Below are 16,581 nucleotides of genomic sequence, written 5' to 3' on the forward strand. Positions count from 1 at the left end.
CCCCAATAATTTCGGCAGTGGGCGTCGAGTCCTGCTGTTTTTTCGCTTTCGTTCGTTTGCGGTGCCCGGTTAATTGGAGACGAGCTCCACGGGGTGATGTAGGACAGATGGCGTAAGTTATTGGAGAGGAGCTGGACCGACGCGCGTGCAACGGCAAATCGGGCAAACCGCTGATCTGGGCTCCGACCTCAGAATTGGGCCCACGATACGTCGATTCGAAGGCAACGGCGTCGCGAGTAAAACTCATTGCGTTGCCTTGAGTCGTGGGCTTTTTCGGGCATCCGACGTCGTTTACTAGCCCGAAATCCAGTTTTTGAAGTTTTTGGTAACTGTGTTATTTTCCTATTTTAATTCCTTCGTTAATCCAAGGCTTTCTAGGAGTATTTAATCATAGTGTGCCCCGATTGTCACGCTGCGCCAAGGGGTCGTGATAAAACAAAGACATCCAGATGAATAAGATGACGGAAAGAAAACGCCCACGACAATTGAAACGTCAACAAGGCAAAAAAAGAATTGATGCAACACGAGGACTTCCCAGGAGGTCACCCATCCCAGTACTACTCTCCCCAAAACTGACAACGTTAAGAACAACCCCAATAATTTCGGCAGTGGGCGTCGAGTCCTGCTGTTTTTTCGCTTTCGTTCGTTTGCGGTGCCCGGTTAATTGGAGACGAGCTCCACGGGGTGATGTAGGACAGATGGCGTAAGTTATTGGAGAGGAGCTGGACCGACGCGCGTGCAACGGCAAATCGGGCAAACCGCTGATCTGGGCTCCGACCTCAGAATTGGGCCCACGAACCGTCGATTCGAAGGCAACGGCGTCGCGAGTAAAACTCATTGCGTTGCCCTGAGTCGTGGGCTTTTCCGGGCATCCGACGTCGTTTACTACCCCGAAATCCAGTTTTTGAAGTTTTTGGTAACTGTGTTATTTTCCTATTTTAATTCCTTCGTTAATCCTAGGCTTTCTAGGAGTATTTAATCATAGTGTGCCCCGATTGTCACGCTGCGCCAAGGGGTCGTGATAAAACAAAGACATCCAGATGAATAAGATGACGGAAAGCAAACGCCCACGACAATTGAAACGTCAACAAGGCAAAAAAAGAAGGGATGCAACACGAGGACTTCCCAGGAGGTCACCCATCCTAGTACTACTCTCGCCAAAACTGACAACGTTAAGAACAACCCCAATAATTTCGGCAGTGGGCGTCGAGTCCTGCTGTTTTTTCGCTTTCGTTCGTTTGCGGTGCCCGGTTAATTGGAGACGAGCTCCACGGGGTGATGTAGGACAGATGGCGTAAGTTATTGGAGAGGAGCTGGACCGACGCGCGTGCAACGGCAAATCGGGCAAACCGCTGATCTGGGCTCCGACCTCAGAATTGGGCCCACGATACGTCGATTCGAAGGCAACGGCGTCGCGAGTAAAACTCATTGCGTTGCCTTGAGTCGTGGGCTTTTTCGGGCATCCGACGTCGTTTACTAGCCCGAAATCCAGTTTTTGAAGTTTTTGGTAACTGTGTTATTTTCCTATTTTAATTCCTTCGTTAATCCTAGGCTTTCTAGGAGTATTTAATCATAGTGTGCCCCGATTGTCACGCTGGGCCAAGGGGTCGTGATAAAACAAAGACATCCAGATGAATAAGATGACGGAAAGAAAACGCCCACGACAATTGAAACGTCAACAAGGCAAAAAAAGAATTGATGCAACACGAGGACTTCCCAGGAGGTCACCCATCCCAGTACTACTCTCCCCAAAACTGACAACGTTAAGAACAACCCCAATAATTTCGGCAGTGGGCGTCGAGTCCTGCTGTTTTTTCGCTTTCGTTCGTTTGCGGTGCCCGGTTAATTGGAGACGAGCTCCACGGGGTGATGTAGGACAGATGGCGTAAGTTATTGGAGAGGAGCTGGACCGACGCGCGTGCAACGGCAAATCGGGCAAACCGCTGATCTGGGCTCCGACCTCAGAATTGGGCCCACGAACCGTCGATTCGAAGGCAACGGCGTCGCGAGTAAAACTCATTGCGTTGCCCTGAGTCGTGGGCTTTTTCGGGCATCCGACGTCGTTTACTAGCCCGAAATCCAGTTTTTGAAGTTTTTGGTAACTGTGTTATTTTCCTATTTTAATTCCTTCGTTAATCCTAGGCTTTCTAGGAGTATTTAATCATAGTGTGCCCCGATTGTCACGCTGCGCCAAGGGGTCGTGATAAAAGAAAGACATCCAGATGAATAAGATGACGGAAAGCAAACGCCCACGACAATTGAAACGTCAACAAGGCAAAAAAAGAAGGGATGCAACACGAGGACTTCCCAGGAGGTCACCCATCCTAGTACTACTCTCGCCAAAACTGACAACGTTAAGAACAACCCCAATAATTTCGGCAGTGGGCGTCGAGTCCTGCTGTTTTTTCGCTTTCGTTCGTTTGCGGTGCCCGGTTAATTGGAGACGAGCTCCACGGGGTGATGTAGGACAGATGGCGTAAGTTATTGGAGAGGAGCTGGACCGACGCGCGTGCAACGGCAAATCGGGCAAACCGCTGATCTGGGCTCCGACCTCAGAATTGGGCCCACGAACCGTCGATCCGAAGGCAACGGCGCCGCGAGTAAAACTCATTGCGTTGCCATGAGTCGTGGGCTTTTTCGGGCATCCGACGTCGTTTACTAGCCCGAAATCCAGTTTTTGAAGTTTTTGGTAACTGTGTTATTTTCCTATTGTAATTCCTTCGTTAATCCTAGGCTTTCTAGGAGTATTTAATCATAGTGTGCCCGGATTGTCACGCTGCGCCAAGGGGTCGTGATAAAACAAAGACATCCAGATGAATAAGATGACGGAAAGCAAACGCCCACGACAATTGAAACGTCAACAAGGCAAAAAAAGAAGGGATGCAACACGAGGACTTCCCAGGAGGTCACCCATCCTAGTACTACTCTCGCCCAAACTCGCTTAACTTCGGAGTTCTGATGGGATCCGGTGCATGTGAGTTGGTATGATCGCATCCGTTAGCTTATAACGCCTAAAAGTATATAAGCCACGTTTGAGCCATGCCATATGACCATGGGTTGGCTATCCAACGCCCCCCGCATGAAATGGCATGGCCTGTCAAGCCTTGTCGTCGCCACCCCTACCACGTGACGCGCGCAGGCCTGCCGAACTGCCGGTTCCGATCGGCTGTGGGGCCTACCTTACGATAATTGAACCAAAACAAAAAAAACAAAAAACTGAAAACGTTAAGAACAACCCCAATAATTTCGGCAGTGGGCGTCGAGTCCTGCTGTTTTTTCGCTTTCGTTCGTTTGTGGTGCCCGGTTAATTGGAGACGAGCTCCACGGGGTGATGTAGGACAGATGGCGTAAGTTATTGGAGAGGAGCTGGACCGACGCGCGTGCAACGGCAAATCGGGCAAACCGCTGATCTGGGCTCCGACCTCAGAATTGGGCCCACGAACCGTCGATCCGAAGGCAACGGCGCCGCGAGTAAAACTCATTGTGTTGCCATGAGTCGTGGGCTTTTTCGGGCATCCGACGTCCTTTACTAGCCCGAAATCCAGTTTTTGAAGTTTTTGGTAACTGTTTTATTTTCCTATTGTAATTCCTTCGTTAATCCTAGGCTTTCTGGGAGTATTTAATCATAGTGTGCCCGGATTGTCACGCTGCGCCAAGGGGTCGTGATAAAACAAAGACATCCAGATGAATAAGATGACGGAAAGCAAACGCCCACGACAATTGAAACGTCAACAAGGCAAAAAAAGAAGGGATGCAACACGAGGACATCCCAGGAGGTCACCCATCCTAGTACTACTCTCGCCCAAACTCGCTTAACTTCGGAGTTCTGATGGGATCCGGTGCATGTGAGTTGGTATGATCGCATCCGTTAGCTTATAACGCCTAAAAGTATATAAGCCACGTTTGAGCCATGCCATATTACCATGGGTTGGCTATCCAACGCCCCCCGCATGAAATGGCATGGCCTGTCAAGCCTTGTCGTCGCCACCCCTACCACGTGACGCGCGCAGGCCTGCCGAACTGCCGGTTCCGATCGGCTGTGGGGCCTACCTTACGATAATTGAACCAAAACAAAAAAAACAAAAAACTGAAAACGTTAAGAACAACCCCAATAATTTCGCCAGTGGGCGTCGAGTCCTGCTGTTTTTTCGCTTTCGTTCGTTTGTGGTGCCCGGTTAATTGGAGACGAGCTCCACGGGGTGATGTAGGACAGATGGCGTAAGTTATTGGAGAGGAGCTGGACCGACGCGCGTGCAACGGCAAATCGGGCAAACCGCTGATCTGGGCTCCGACCTCAGAATTGGGCCCACGAACCGTCGATTCGAAGGCAACGGCGCCGCGAGTAAAACTCATTGCGTTGCCATGAGTCGTGGGCTTTTTCGGGCATCCGACGTCGTTTACTAGCCCGAAATCCTGTTTTTGAAGTTTTTGGTAACTGTGTTATTTTCCTATTGTAATTCCTTCGTTAATCCTAGGCTTTCTAGGAGTATTTAATCATAGTGTGCCCGGATTGTCACGCTGCGCCAAGGGGTCGTGATAAAACAAAGACATCCAGATGAATTAGATGACGGAAAGCAAACGCCCACGACAATTGAAACGTCAACAAGGCAAAAAAAGAAGGGATGCAACACGAGGACTTCCCAGGAGGTCACCCATCCTAGTACTACTCTCGCCCAAACTCGCTTAACTTCGGAGTTCTGATGGGATCCGGTGCATGTGAGTTGGTATGTTCGCATCCGTTAGCTTATAACGCCTAAAAGTATATAAGCCACGTTTGAGCCATGCCATATGACCATGGGTTGGCTATCCAACGCCCCCCGCATGAAATGGCATGGCCTGTCAAGCCTTGTCGTCGCCACCCCTACCACGTGACGCGCGCAGGCCTGCCGAACTGCCGGTTCCGATCGGCTGTGGGGCCTACCTTACGATAATTGAACCAAAACAAAAAAAACAAAAAACTGAAAACGTTAAGAACAACCCCAATAATTTCGGCAGTGGGCGTCGAGTCCTGCTGTTTTTTCGCTTTCGTTCGTTTGCGGTGCCCGGTTAATTGGAGACGAGCTCCACGGGGTGATGTAGGACAGATGGCGTAAGTTATTGGAGAGGAGCTGGACCGACGCGCGTGCAACGGCAAATCGGGCAAACCGCTGATCTGGGCTCCGACCTCAGAATTGGGCCCACGAACCGTCGATTCGGAGGCAACGGCGTCGCGAGTAAAACTCATTGCGTTGCCATGAGTCGTGGGCTTTTTCGGGCATCCGACGTCGTTTACTAGCCCGAAATCCAGTTTTTGAAGTTTTTGGTAACTGTGTTATTTTCCTATTTTAATTCCTTCGTTAATCCTAGGCTTTCTAGGAGTATTTAATCATAGTGGCCCCGATTGTCACGCTGCGCCAAGGGGTCGTGATAAAACAAAGACATCCAGATGAATAAGATGATGGAAAGCAAACGCCCACGACAATTGAAACGTCAACAAGGCAAAAAAAGAAGGGATGCAACACGAGGACTTCCCAGGAGGTCACCCATCCTAGTACTACTCTCGCCCAAACTCGCTTAACTTCGGAGTTCTGATGGGATCCGGTGCATGTGAGTTGGTATGATCGCATCCGTTAGCTTATAACGCCTAAAAGTATATAAGCCACGTTTGAGCCATGCCATATGACCATGGGTTGGCTATCCAACGCCCCCCGCATGAAATGGCATGGCCTGTCAAGCCTTGTCGTCGCCACCCCTACCATGTGTCGCGCGCAGGCCTGCCGAACTGCCGGTTCCGATCGGCTGTGGGGCCTACCTTACGATAATTGAACCAAAACAAAAAAAACAAAAAAACTGACAACGTTAAGAACAACCCCAATAATTTCGGCAGTGGGAGTCGAGTCCTGCTGTTTTTTCGCTTTCGTTCGTTTGCGGTGCCCGGTTAATTGGAGACGAGCTCCACGGGGTGATGCAGGACAGATGGCGTAAGTTATTGGAGAGGAGCTGGACCGACGCGCGTGCAACGGCAAATCGGGCAAACCGCTGATTTGGGCTCCGACCTCAGAATTGGGCCCACGAACCGTCGATTCGGAGGCAACGGCGTCGCGAGTAAAACTCATTGCGTTGCCATGAGTCGTGGGCTTTTTCGGGCATCCGACGTCGTTTACTAGCCCGAAATCCAGTTTTTGAAGTTTTTGGTAACTGTGTTATTTTCCTATTTTAATTCCTTCGTTAATCCTAGGCTTTCTAGGAGTATTTAATCATAGTGTGCCCCGATTGTCACGTTGCGCCAAGGGGTCGTGATAAAACAAAGACATCCAGATGAATAAGATGACGGAAAGCAAACGCCCACGACAATTGAAACGTCAACAAGGCAAAAAAAGAAGGGATGCAACACGAGGACTTCCCAGGAGGTCACCCATCCTAGTACTATTCTCGCCCAAACTCGCTTAACTTCGGAGTTCTGATGGGATCCGGTGCATGTGAGTTGGTATGATCGCATCCGTTAGCTTATAACGCCTAAAAGTATATAAGCCACGTTTGAGCCAGGCCATATGACCATGGGTTGGCTATCCAACGCCCCCCGCATGAAATGGCATGGCCTGTCAAGCCTTGTCGTCGCCACCCCTACCACGTGTCGCGCGCAGGCCTGCCGAACTGCCGGTTCCGATCTGCTGTGGGGCCTACCTTACGATAATTGAACCAAAACAAAAAAAACAAAAAAACTGACAACGTTAAGAACAACCCCAATAATTTCGGCAGTGGGCGTCGAGTCCTGTTGTTTTTTCGCTTTCGTTCGTTTGCGGTTCCCGGTTAATTGGAGACGAGCTCCACGGGGTGATGTAGGACAGATGGCGTAAGTTATTGGAGAGGAGCTGGACCGACGCGCGTGCAACGGCAAATCGGGCAAACCGCTGATCTGGGCTCCGACCTCAGAATTGGGCCCACGAACCGTCGATTCGGAGGCAACGGCGTCGCGAGTAAAACTCATTGCGTTGCCATGAGTCGTGGTCTTTTTCGGGCATCCGACGTCGTTTACTAGCCCGAAATCCAGTTTTTGAAGTTTTTGGTAACTGTGTTATTTTCCTATTTTAATTCCTTCGTTAATCCTAGGCTTTCTAGGAGTATTTAATCATAGTGTGCCCCGATTGTCACGCTGCGCCAAGGGGTCGTGATAAAACAAAGACATCCAGATGAATAAGATGACGGAAAGCAAACGCCCACGACAATTGAAACGTCAACAAGGCAAAAAAAGAAGGGATGCAACACGAGGACTTCCCAGGAGGTCACCCATCCTAGTACTACTCTCGCCCAAACTCGCTTAACTTCGGAGTTCTGATGGGATCCGGTGCATGTGAGTTGGTATGATCGCATCCGTTAGCTTATAACGCCTAAAAGTATATAAGCCACGTTTGAGCCATGCCATATGACCATGGGTTGGCTATCCAACGCCCCCCGCATGAAATGGCATGGCCTGTCAAGCCTTGTCGTCGCCACCCCTACCATGTGTCGCGCGCAGGCCTGCCGAACTGCCGGTTCCGATCGGCTGTGGGGCCTACCTTACGATAATTGAACCAAAACAAAAAAAACAAAAAAACTGACAACGTTAAGAACAACCCCAATAATTTCGGCAGTGGGAGTCGAGTCCTGCTGTTTTTTCGCTTTCGTTCGTTTGCGGTGACCGGTTAATTGGAGACGAGCTCCACGGGGTGATGCAGGACAGATGGCGTAAGTTATTGGAGAGGAGCTGGACCGACGCGCGTGCAACGGCAAATCGGGCAAACCGCTGATCTGGGCTCCGACCTCAGAATTGGGCCCACGAACCGTCGATTCGGAGGCAACGGCGTCGCGAGTAAAACTCATTGCGTTGCCATGAGTCGTGGGCTTTTTCGGGCATCCGACGTCGTTTACTAGCCCGAAATCCAGTTTTTGAAGTTTTTGGTAACTGTGTTATTTTCCTATTTTAATTCCTTCGTTAATCCTAGGCTTTCTAGGAGTATTTAATCATAGTGTGCCCCGATTGTCACGTTGCGCCAAGGGGTCGTGATAAAACAAAGACATCCAGATGAATAAGATGACGGAAAGCAAACGCCCACGACAATTGAAACGTCAACAAGGCAAAAAAAGAAGGGATGCAACACGAGGACTTCCCAGGAGGTCACCCATCCTAGTACTATTCTCGCCCAAACTCGCTTAACTTCGGAGTTCTGATGGGATCCGGTGCATGTGAGTTGGTATGATCGCATCCGTTAGCTTATAACGCCTAAAAGTATATAAGCCACGTTTGAGCCAGGCCATATGACCATGGGTTGGCTATCCAACGCCCCCCGCATGAAATGGCATGGCCTGTCAAGCCTTGTCGTCGCCACCCCTACCACGTGTCGCGCGCAGGCCTGCCGAACTGCCGGTTCCGATCTGCTGTGGGGCCTACCTTACGATAATTGAACCAAAACAAAAAAAACAAACAAACTGACAACGTTAAGAACAACCCCAATAATTTCGGCAGTGGGCGTCGAGTCCTGTTGTTTTTTCGCTTTCGTTCGTTTGCGGTTCCCGGTTAATTGGAGACGAGCTCCACGGGGTGATGTAGGACAGATGGCGTAAGTTATTGGAGAGGAGCTGGACCGACGCGCGTGCAACGGCAAATCGGGCAAACCGCTGATCTGGGCTCCGACCTCAGAATTGGGCCCACGAACCGTCGATTCGGAGGCAACGGCGTCGCGAGTAAAACTCATTGCGTTGCCATGAGTCGTGGTCTTTTTCGGGCATCCGACGTCGTTTACTAGCCCGAAATCCAGTTTTTGATGTTTTTGGTAACTGTGTTATTTTCCTATTTTAATTCCTTCGTTAATCCTAGGCTTTCTAGGAGTATTTAATCATAGTGTGCCCCGATTGTCACGCTGCGCCAAGGGGTCGTGATAAAACAAAGACATCCAGATGAATAAGATGACGGAAAGCAAACGCCCACGACAATTGAAACGTCAACAAGGCAAAAAAAGAAGGGATGCAACACGAGGACTTCCCAGGAGGTCACCCATCCTAGTACTACTCTCGCCCAAACTCGCTTAACTTCGGAGTTCTGATGGGATCCGGTGCATGTGAGTTGGTATGATCGCATCCGTTAGCTTATAACGCCTAAAAGTATATAAGCCACGTTTGAGCCATGCCATATGACCATGGGTTGGCTATCCAACGCCCCCCGCATGAAATGGCATGGCCTATCAAGCCTTGTCGTCGCCACCCCTACCACGTGTCGCGCGCAGGCCTGCCGAACTGCCGGTTCCGATCGGCTGTGGGGCCTACCTTACGATAATTGAACCAAAAAAAAAAAAACAAAAAAACTGACAACGTTAAGAACAACCCCAATAATTTCGGCAGTGGGCGTCGAGTCCTGTTGTTTTTTCGCTTTCGTTCGTTTGCGGTGCCCGGTTAATTGGAGACGAGCTCCACGGGGTGATGTAGGACAGATGGCGTAAGTTATTGGAGAGGAGCTGGACCGACGCGCGTGCAACGGCAAATCGGGCAAACTGCTGATCTGGGCTCCGACCTCAGAATTGGGCCCACGAACCGTCGATTCGAAGGCAACGGCGTCGCGAGTAAAACTCATTGCGTTGCCATTAGTCGTGGGCTTTTTCGGGCATCCGACGTCGTTTACTAGCCCGAAATCCAGTTTTTGAAGTTTTTGGTAACTGTGTTATTTTCCTATTTTAATTCCTTCGTTAATCCTAGGCTTTCTAGGAGTATTTAATCATAGTGTGCCCCGATTGTCACGCTGCGCCACTTGGTCGTGATAAAACAAAGACATCCAGATGAATAAGATGACGGAAAGCAAACGCCCACGACAATTGAAACGTCAACAAGGCAAAAAAAGAAGGGATGCAACACGAGGACTTCCCAGGAGGTCACCCATCCTAGTACTACTCTCGCCCAAACTCGCTTAACTTCGGAGTTCTGATGGGATCCGGTGCATGTGAGTTGGTATGATCGCATCCGTTAGCTTATAACACCTAAAAGTATATAAGCCACGTTTGAGCCATGCCATATGACCATGGGTTGGCTATCCAACGCCCCCCGCATGAAATGGCATGGCCTGTCAGGCCTTGTCGTCGCGCGCAGGCCTGCCGAACTGCCGGTTCCGATCGGCTGTGGGGCCTACCTTACGATAATTGAACCAAAACAAAAAAAAACAAAAAAACTGACAACGTTAAGAACAACCCCAATAATTTCGGCAGTGGGCGTCGAGTCCTGTTGTTTTTTCGCTTTCGTTCGTTTGCGGTGCCCGGTTAATTGGAGACGAGCTCCACGGGGTGATGTAGGACAGATGGCGTAAGTTATTGGAGAGGAGCTGGACCGACGCGCGTGCAACGGCAAATCGGGCAAACCGCTGATCTGGGCTCCGACCTCAGAATTGGGCCCACGAACCGTCGATTCGAAGGCAACGGCGTCGCGAGTAAAACTCATTACGTTGCCATGAGTCGTGGGCTTTTTCGGGCATCCGACGTCGTTTACTAGCCCGAAATCCAGTTTTTGAAGTTTTTGGTAACTGTGTTATTTTCCTATTTTAATTCCTTCGTTAATCCTAGGCTTTCTAGGAGTATTTAATCATAGTGTGCCCCGATTGTCACGCTGCGCCACGGGGTCGTGTTAAAACAAAGACATCCAGATGAATAAGATGACGGAAAGCAAACGCCCACGACAATTGAAACGTCAACAAGGCAAAAAAAGAAGGGATGCAACACGAGGACTTCCCAGGAGGTCACCCATCCCAGTACTACTCTCGCCCAAACTCGTTTAACTTCGGAGTTCTGATGGGATCCGGGGCATGTGAGTTGGTATGATCGCGTCCGTTAGCTTATAACACCTAAAAGTATATAAGCCACGTTTGAGCCATGCCATATGACCATGGGTTGGCTATCCAACGCCCCCCGCATGAAATGGCATGGCCTGTCAGGCCTTGTCGTCGCCACCCCTACCATGTGTCGCGCGCAGGCCTGCCGAACTGCCGGTTCCGATCGGCTGTGGGGCCTACCTTACGATAATTGAACCAAAACAAAAAAAAACAAAAAAACTGACAACGTTAAGAACAACCCCAATAATTTCGGCAGTGGGCGTCGAGTCCTGTCGTTTTTTCGCTTTCGTTCGTTTGCGGTGCCCGGTTAATTGGAGACGAGCTCCACGGGGTGATGTAGGACAGATGGTGTAAGTTATTGGAGAGGAGCTGGACCGAAGCGCGTGCAACGGCAAATCGGGCAAACCGCTGATCTGGGCTCCGACCTCAGAATTGGGCCCACGAACCGTTGATTCGAAGGCAACGGCGTCGCGAGTAAAACCCATCGCGTTGCCATGTGTCGTGGGCTTTTTCGGGCATCCGACGTCGTTTACTAGCCCGAAATCCAGTTTTTGAAGTTTTTGGTAACTGTGTTATTTTCCTATTTTAATTCCTTCGTTAATCCTAGGCTTTCTAGGAGTATTTAATCATAGTGTGCCCCGATTGTCACGCTGCGCCAAGGGGTCGTGTTAAAACAAAGACATCCAGATGAATAGGATGACGGAAAGCAAACGCCCACGACAATTGAAACGTCAACAAGGCAAAAAAAGAAGGGATGCAACACGAGGGACTTCCCAGGAGGTCACCCATCCTAGTACTACTCTCGCCCAAGCTCGCTTAACTTCGGAGTTCTGATGGGATCCGGTGCATGTGAGTTGGTGTGATCGCATCCGTTATCTTATAACGCCTAAAAGTATATAAGCCACGTTTGAGCCATGCCATATGACCATGGGTTGGCTATCCAACGCCCCCCGCATGAAATGGCATGGCCTGTCAAGCCTTGTCGTCGCCACCCTTACCATGTGTCGCGCGCAGGCCTGCCGAACTGCCGGTTCCGATCGGCTGTGGGGCCTACCTTACGATAATTGAACCAAACCAAAAAAAACAAAAAAACTGACAACGTTAAGAACAACCCCAATAATTTCGGCAGTGGGCGTCGAGTCCTGTTGTTTTTTCGCTTTCGTTCGTTTGCGGTGCCCGGTAAATTGGAGACGAGCTCCACGGGGTGATGTAGGACAGATGGCGTAAGTTATTGGAGAGGAGCAGGACCGACGCGCGTGCAACGGCAAATCGGGCAAACCGCTGATCTGGGCTCCGACCTCAGAATTGGGCCCACGAACCGTCGATTCGAAGGCAACGGCGTCGTGAGTAAAACTCATCGCGTTGCCATGTGTCGTGGGCTTTTTCGGGCATCCGACGTCGTTTACTAGCCCGAAATCCAGTTTTTGAAGTTTTTGGTAACTGTGTTATTTTCCTATTTTAATTCATTCGTTAATCCTAGGCTATCTAGGAGTATTTAATCATAGTGTGCCCCGATTGTCACGCTGCGCCAAGGGGTCGTGTTAAAACAAAGACATCCAGATGAATAAGATGACGGAAAGCAAACGCCCACGACAATTGAAACGTCAACAAGGCAAAAAAAGAAGGGATGCAACACGAGGACTTCCCAGGAGGTCACCCATCCTAGTACTACTCTCGCCCAAACTCGCTTAACTTCGGAGTTCTGATGGGATCCGGTGCATGTGAGTTGGTGTGATCGCATCCGTTAGCCTATAACGCCTAAAAGTATATAAGCCACGTTTGAGCCATGCCATATGACCATGGGTTGGCTATCCAACGCCCCCCGCATGAAATGGCATGGCCTGTCAAGCCTTGTCGTCGCCACCCTTACCATGTGTCGCGCGCAGGCCTGCCGAACTGCAGGTTCCGATCGGCTGTGGGGCCTACCTTACGATAATTGAACCAAAACAAAAAAAACAAAAAAACTGACAACGTTAAGAACAACCCCAATAATTTCGGCAGTGGGCGTCGAGTCCTGTTGTTTTTTCGCTTTCGTTCGTTTGCGGTGCCCGGTTAATTGGAGACGAGCTCCACGGGGTGATGTAGGACAGATGGTGTAAGTTATTGGAGAGGAGCTGGACCGAAGCGCGTGCAACGGCAAATCGGGCAAACCGCTGATCTGGGCTCCGACCTCAGAATTGGGCCCACGAACCGTCGATTCGAAGGCAACGGCGTCGCGAGTAAAACCCATCGTGTTGCCATGTGTCGTGGGCTTTTTCGGGCATCCGACGTCGTTTACTAGCCCGAAATCCAGTTTTTGAAGTTTTTGGTAACTGTGTTATTTTCCTATTTTAATTCCTTCGTTAATCCTAGGCTTTCTAGGAGTATTTAATCATAGTGTGCCCCGATTATCACGCTGCGCCAAGGGGTCGTGTTAAAACAAAGACATCCAGATGAATAGGATGACGGAAAGCAAACGCCCACGACAATTGAAACGTCAACAAGGCAAAAAAAGAAGGGATGCAACACGAGGACTTCCCAGGAGGTCACCCATCCTAGTACTACTCTCGCCCAAACTCGCTTAACTTCGGAGTTCTGATGGGATCCGGTGCATGTGAGTTGGTGTGATCGCATCCGTTATCTTATAACGCCTAAAAGTATATAAGCCACGTTTGAGCCATGCCATATGACCATGGGTTGGCTATCCAACGCCCCCCGCATGAAATGGCATGGCCTGTCAAGCCTTGTCGTCGCCACCCTTACCATGTGTCGCGCGCAGGCCTGCCGAATTGCCGGTTCCGATCGGCTGTGGGGCCTACCTTACGATAATTGAACCAAACCAAAAAAAACAAAAAAACTGACAACGATAAGAACAACCCCAATAATTTCGGCAGTGGGCGTCGAGTCCTGTTGTTTTTTCGCTTTCGTTCGTTTGCGGTGCCCGGTAAATTGGAGACGAGCTCCACGGGGTGATGTAGGACAGATGGCGTAAGTTATTGGAGAGGAGCTGGACCGAAGCGCGTGCAACGGCGAATCGGGCAAACCGCTGATCTGGGCTCCGACCTCAGAATTGGGCCCCCGAACCGTCGATTCGAAGGCAACGGCGTCGCGAGTAAAACTCATCGCGTTGCCATGTGTCGTGGGCTTTTTCGGGCATCCGACGTCGTTTACTAGCCCGAAATCCAGTTTTTGAAGTTTTTGGTAACTGTGTTATTTTCCTATTTTAATTCCTTCGTTAATCCTAGGCTTTCTAGGAGTATTTAATCATAGTGTGCCCCGATTGTCACGCTGCGCCAAGGGGTCGTGATAAAACAAAGACATCCAGATGAATAAGATGACGGAAAGCAAACGCCCACGACAATTGAAACGTCAACAAGACAAAAAAAGAAGGGATGCAACACGAGGACTTCCCAGGAGGTCACCCATCCTAGTACTACTCTCGCCCAAACTCGCTTAACTTCGGAGTTCTGATGGGATCCGGTGCATGTGAGTTGGTATGATCGCATCCGTTAGCTTATAACGCCGAAAAGTAAATAAGCCACGTTTGAGCCATGCCATATGACCATGGGTTGGCTATCCAACGCCCCCCGCATGAAATGGCATGGCCTGTCAAGCCTTGTCGTCGCCACCCTTACCATGTGTCGCGCGCAGGCCTGCCGAACTGCCGGTTCCGATCGGCTGTGGGGCCTACCTTACGATAATTGAACCAAACCAAAAAAAACAAAAAAACTGACAACGTTAAGAACAACCCCAATAATTTCGGCAGTGGGCGTCGAGTCTTGTTGTTTTTTCGCTTTCGTTCGTTTGCGGTGCCCGGTTAATAGGAGACGAGCTCCACGGGGTGATGTAGGACAGATGGCGTAAGTTATTGGAGAGGAGCTGGACCGAAGCGCGTGCAACGGCGAATCGGGCAAACCGCAGATCTGGGCTCCAACCTCAGAATTGGGCCCACGAAACGTCGATTCGAAGGCAACGGCGTCGCGAGAAAAACTTATCGCGTTGCCATGTGTCGTGGGCTTTTTCTGGCATCCGACGTCGTTTACTAGCCCGAAATCCAGTTTTTGAAGTTTTTGGTAACTGTGTTATTTTCCTATTTTAATTCCTTCGTTAATCCTAGGCTTTCTAGGAGTATTTAATCATAGTGTGCCCCGATTGTCACGCTGCGCCAAGGGGTCGTGATAAAACAAAGACATCCAGATGAATAAGATGACGGAAAGCAAACGCCCACGACAATTGAAACGTCAACAAGGCAAAAAAAGAAGGGATGCAACACGAGGACTTCCCAGGAGGTCACCCATCCTAGTACTACTCTCGCCCAAACTCGCTTAACTTCGGAGTTCTGATGGGATCCGGTGCATGTGAGTTGGTGTGATCGCATCCGTTAGCCTATAACGCCTTGTCGTCGCCACCCTTACCATGTGTCGCGCGCAGGCCTGCCGAACTGCCGGTTCCGATCGGCTGTGGGGCCTACCTTACGATAATTGAACCAAACCAAAAAAAACAAAAAAACTGACAACGTTAAGAACAACCCCAATAATTTCGGCAGTGGGCGTCGAGTCCTGTTGTTTTTTCGCTTTCGTTCGTTTGCGGTGCCCGGTTAATTGGAGACGAGCTCCACGGGGTGATGTAGGACAGATGGCGTAAGTTATTGGAGAGGAGCTGGACCGAAGCGCGTGCAACGGCGAATCGGGCAAACCGCTGATCTGGGCTCCAACCTCAGAATTGGGCCCACGAAACGTCGATTCGAAGGCAACGGCGTCGCGAGAAAAACTTATCGCGTTGCCATGTGTCGTGGGCTTTTTCTGGCATCCGACGTCGTTTACTAGCCCGAAATCCAGTTTTTGAAGTTTTTGGTAACTGTGTTATTTTCCTATTTTAATTCCTTCGTTAATCCTAGGCTTTCTAGGAGTATTTAATCATAGTGTGCCCCGATTGTCACGCTGCGCCAAGGGGTCGTGATAAAACAAAGACATCCAGATGAATAAGATGACGGAAAGCAAACGCCCACGACAATTGAAACGTCAACAAGGCAAAAAAAGAAGGGATGCAACACGAGGACTTCCCAGGAGGTCACCCATCCTAGTACTACTCTCGCCCAAACTCGCTTAACTTCGGAGTTCTGATGGGATCCGGTGCATGTGAGTTGGTATGATCGCATCCGTTAGCTTATAACGCCTAAAAGTAAATAAGCCACGTTTGAGCCATGCCATATGACCATGGGTTGGCTATCCAACGCCCCCCGCATGAAATGGCATGGCCTGTCAAGCCTTGTCGTCGCCACCCTTACCATGTGTCGCGCACAGGCCTGCCGAACTGCCGGTTCCGATCGGCTGTGGGGCCTACCTTACGATAATTGAACCAAACCAACAAAAACAAAAAAACTGACAACGTTAAGAACAACCCCAATAATTTCGGCAGTGGGCGTCGAGTCCTGTTGTTTTTTCGCTTTCGTTCGTTTGCGGTGCCCGGTTAATTGGAGACGAGCTCCACGGGGTGATGTAGGACAGATGGCGTAAGTTATTGGAGAGGAGCTGGACCGACGCGCGTGCAACGGCAAATCGGGCAAACCGCTGATCTGGGCTCCGACCTCAGAATTGGGCCCACGAACCGTCGATTCGAAGGCAACGGCGTCGCGAGTAAAACTCATTGCGTTGCCATGAGTCGTGGACTTTTTCGGGCATCCGACGTCGTTTACTAGCCCGAAATCCAGTTTTTGAAGTTTTTGGTAACTGTGTTATTTTCCTATTTTAATTCCTTCGTTAATCCTAGGCTTTCTA

At 50.0% G+C, this 16,581-nt stretch overlaps 16 non-coding genes across 16 annotated transcripts; all 16 read right to left on the reverse strand.

Annotated features, from left to right (window-relative positions):
- Positions 1-2,877: 2,877 nt before the first annotated feature.
- On the reverse strand, positions 2,878-2,996 carry LOC148292053 (5S ribosomal RNA). Its single transcript, XR_015827500.1, has one exon. It is a non-coding gene; the product is annotated as a 5S ribosomal RNA (ribosomal RNA).
- Positions 2,997-3,748: 752 nt separating this feature from the next.
- Positions 3,749-3,867, reverse strand: LOC148292054 (5S ribosomal RNA). The gene has a single exon (XR_015826942.1). It is a non-coding gene; the product is annotated as a 5S ribosomal RNA (ribosomal RNA).
- A 752-nt stretch (positions 3,868-4,619) lies between these two features.
- LOC148292055 (5S ribosomal RNA) lies at positions 4,620-4,738 on the reverse strand. Its single transcript, XR_015826813.1, has one exon. It is a non-coding gene; the product is annotated as a 5S ribosomal RNA (ribosomal RNA).
- A 751-nt stretch (positions 4,739-5,489) lies between these two features.
- LOC148292056 (5S ribosomal RNA) lies at positions 5,490-5,608 on the reverse strand. The gene has a single exon (XR_015827501.1). It is a non-coding gene; the product is annotated as a 5S ribosomal RNA (ribosomal RNA).
- A 753-nt stretch (positions 5,609-6,361) lies between these two features.
- On the reverse strand, positions 6,362-6,480 carry LOC148292057 (5S ribosomal RNA). Its single transcript, XR_015827694.1, has one exon. It is a non-coding gene; the product is annotated as a 5S ribosomal RNA (ribosomal RNA).
- Positions 6,481-7,233: 753 nt separating this feature from the next.
- Positions 7,234-7,352, reverse strand: LOC148292058 (5S ribosomal RNA). Its single transcript, XR_015827502.1, has one exon. It is a non-coding gene; the product is annotated as a 5S ribosomal RNA (ribosomal RNA).
- A 753-nt stretch (positions 7,353-8,105) lies between these two features.
- On the reverse strand, positions 8,106-8,224 carry LOC148292059 (5S ribosomal RNA). The gene has a single exon (XR_015827695.1). It is a non-coding gene; the product is annotated as a 5S ribosomal RNA (ribosomal RNA).
- Positions 8,225-8,977: 753 nt separating this feature from the next.
- LOC148292060 (5S ribosomal RNA) lies at positions 8,978-9,096 on the reverse strand. Its single transcript, XR_015827503.1, has one exon. It is a non-coding gene; the product is annotated as a 5S ribosomal RNA (ribosomal RNA).
- A 753-nt stretch (positions 9,097-9,849) lies between these two features.
- LOC148292061 (5S ribosomal RNA) lies at positions 9,850-9,968 on the reverse strand. Its single transcript, XR_015827504.1, has one exon. It is a non-coding gene; the product is annotated as a 5S ribosomal RNA (ribosomal RNA).
- Positions 9,969-10,703: 735 nt separating this feature from the next.
- On the reverse strand, positions 10,704-10,822 carry LOC148292062 (5S ribosomal RNA). Its single transcript, XR_015827073.1, has one exon. It is a non-coding gene; the product is annotated as a 5S ribosomal RNA (ribosomal RNA).
- A 754-nt stretch (positions 10,823-11,576) lies between these two features.
- LOC148292063 (5S ribosomal RNA) lies at positions 11,577-11,696 on the reverse strand. Its single transcript, XR_015827097.1, has one exon. It is a non-coding gene; the product is annotated as a 5S ribosomal RNA (ribosomal RNA).
- Positions 11,697-12,449: 753 nt separating this feature from the next.
- On the reverse strand, positions 12,450-12,568 carry LOC148292064 (5S ribosomal RNA). The gene has a single exon (XR_015826807.1). It is a non-coding gene; the product is annotated as a 5S ribosomal RNA (ribosomal RNA).
- Positions 12,569-13,321: 753 nt separating this feature from the next.
- On the reverse strand, positions 13,322-13,440 carry LOC148292065 (5S ribosomal RNA). The gene has a single exon (XR_015826808.1). It is a non-coding gene; the product is annotated as a 5S ribosomal RNA (ribosomal RNA).
- A 753-nt stretch (positions 13,441-14,193) lies between these two features.
- Positions 14,194-14,312, reverse strand: LOC148292066 (5S ribosomal RNA). The gene has a single exon (XR_015827505.1). It is a non-coding gene; the product is annotated as a 5S ribosomal RNA (ribosomal RNA).
- A 753-nt stretch (positions 14,313-15,065) lies between these two features.
- Positions 15,066-15,184, reverse strand: LOC148292067 (5S ribosomal RNA). Its single transcript, XR_015826810.1, has one exon. It is a non-coding gene; the product is annotated as a 5S ribosomal RNA (ribosomal RNA).
- A 661-nt stretch (positions 15,185-15,845) lies between these two features.
- On the reverse strand, positions 15,846-15,964 carry LOC148292068 (5S ribosomal RNA). The gene has a single exon (XR_015827506.1). It is a non-coding gene; the product is annotated as a 5S ribosomal RNA (ribosomal RNA).
- Between the last annotated feature and the right edge of the window lie 617 nt (positions 15,965-16,581).

This window comes from Prunus avium, chromosome 8, assembly GCF_965620075.1.
Source record: "Prunus avium chromosome 8, drPruAviu1.hap1.1, whole genome shotgun sequence".
Taxonomy (NCBI): Eukaryota; Viridiplantae; Streptophyta; class Magnoliopsida; order Rosales; family Rosaceae; genus Prunus; species Prunus avium.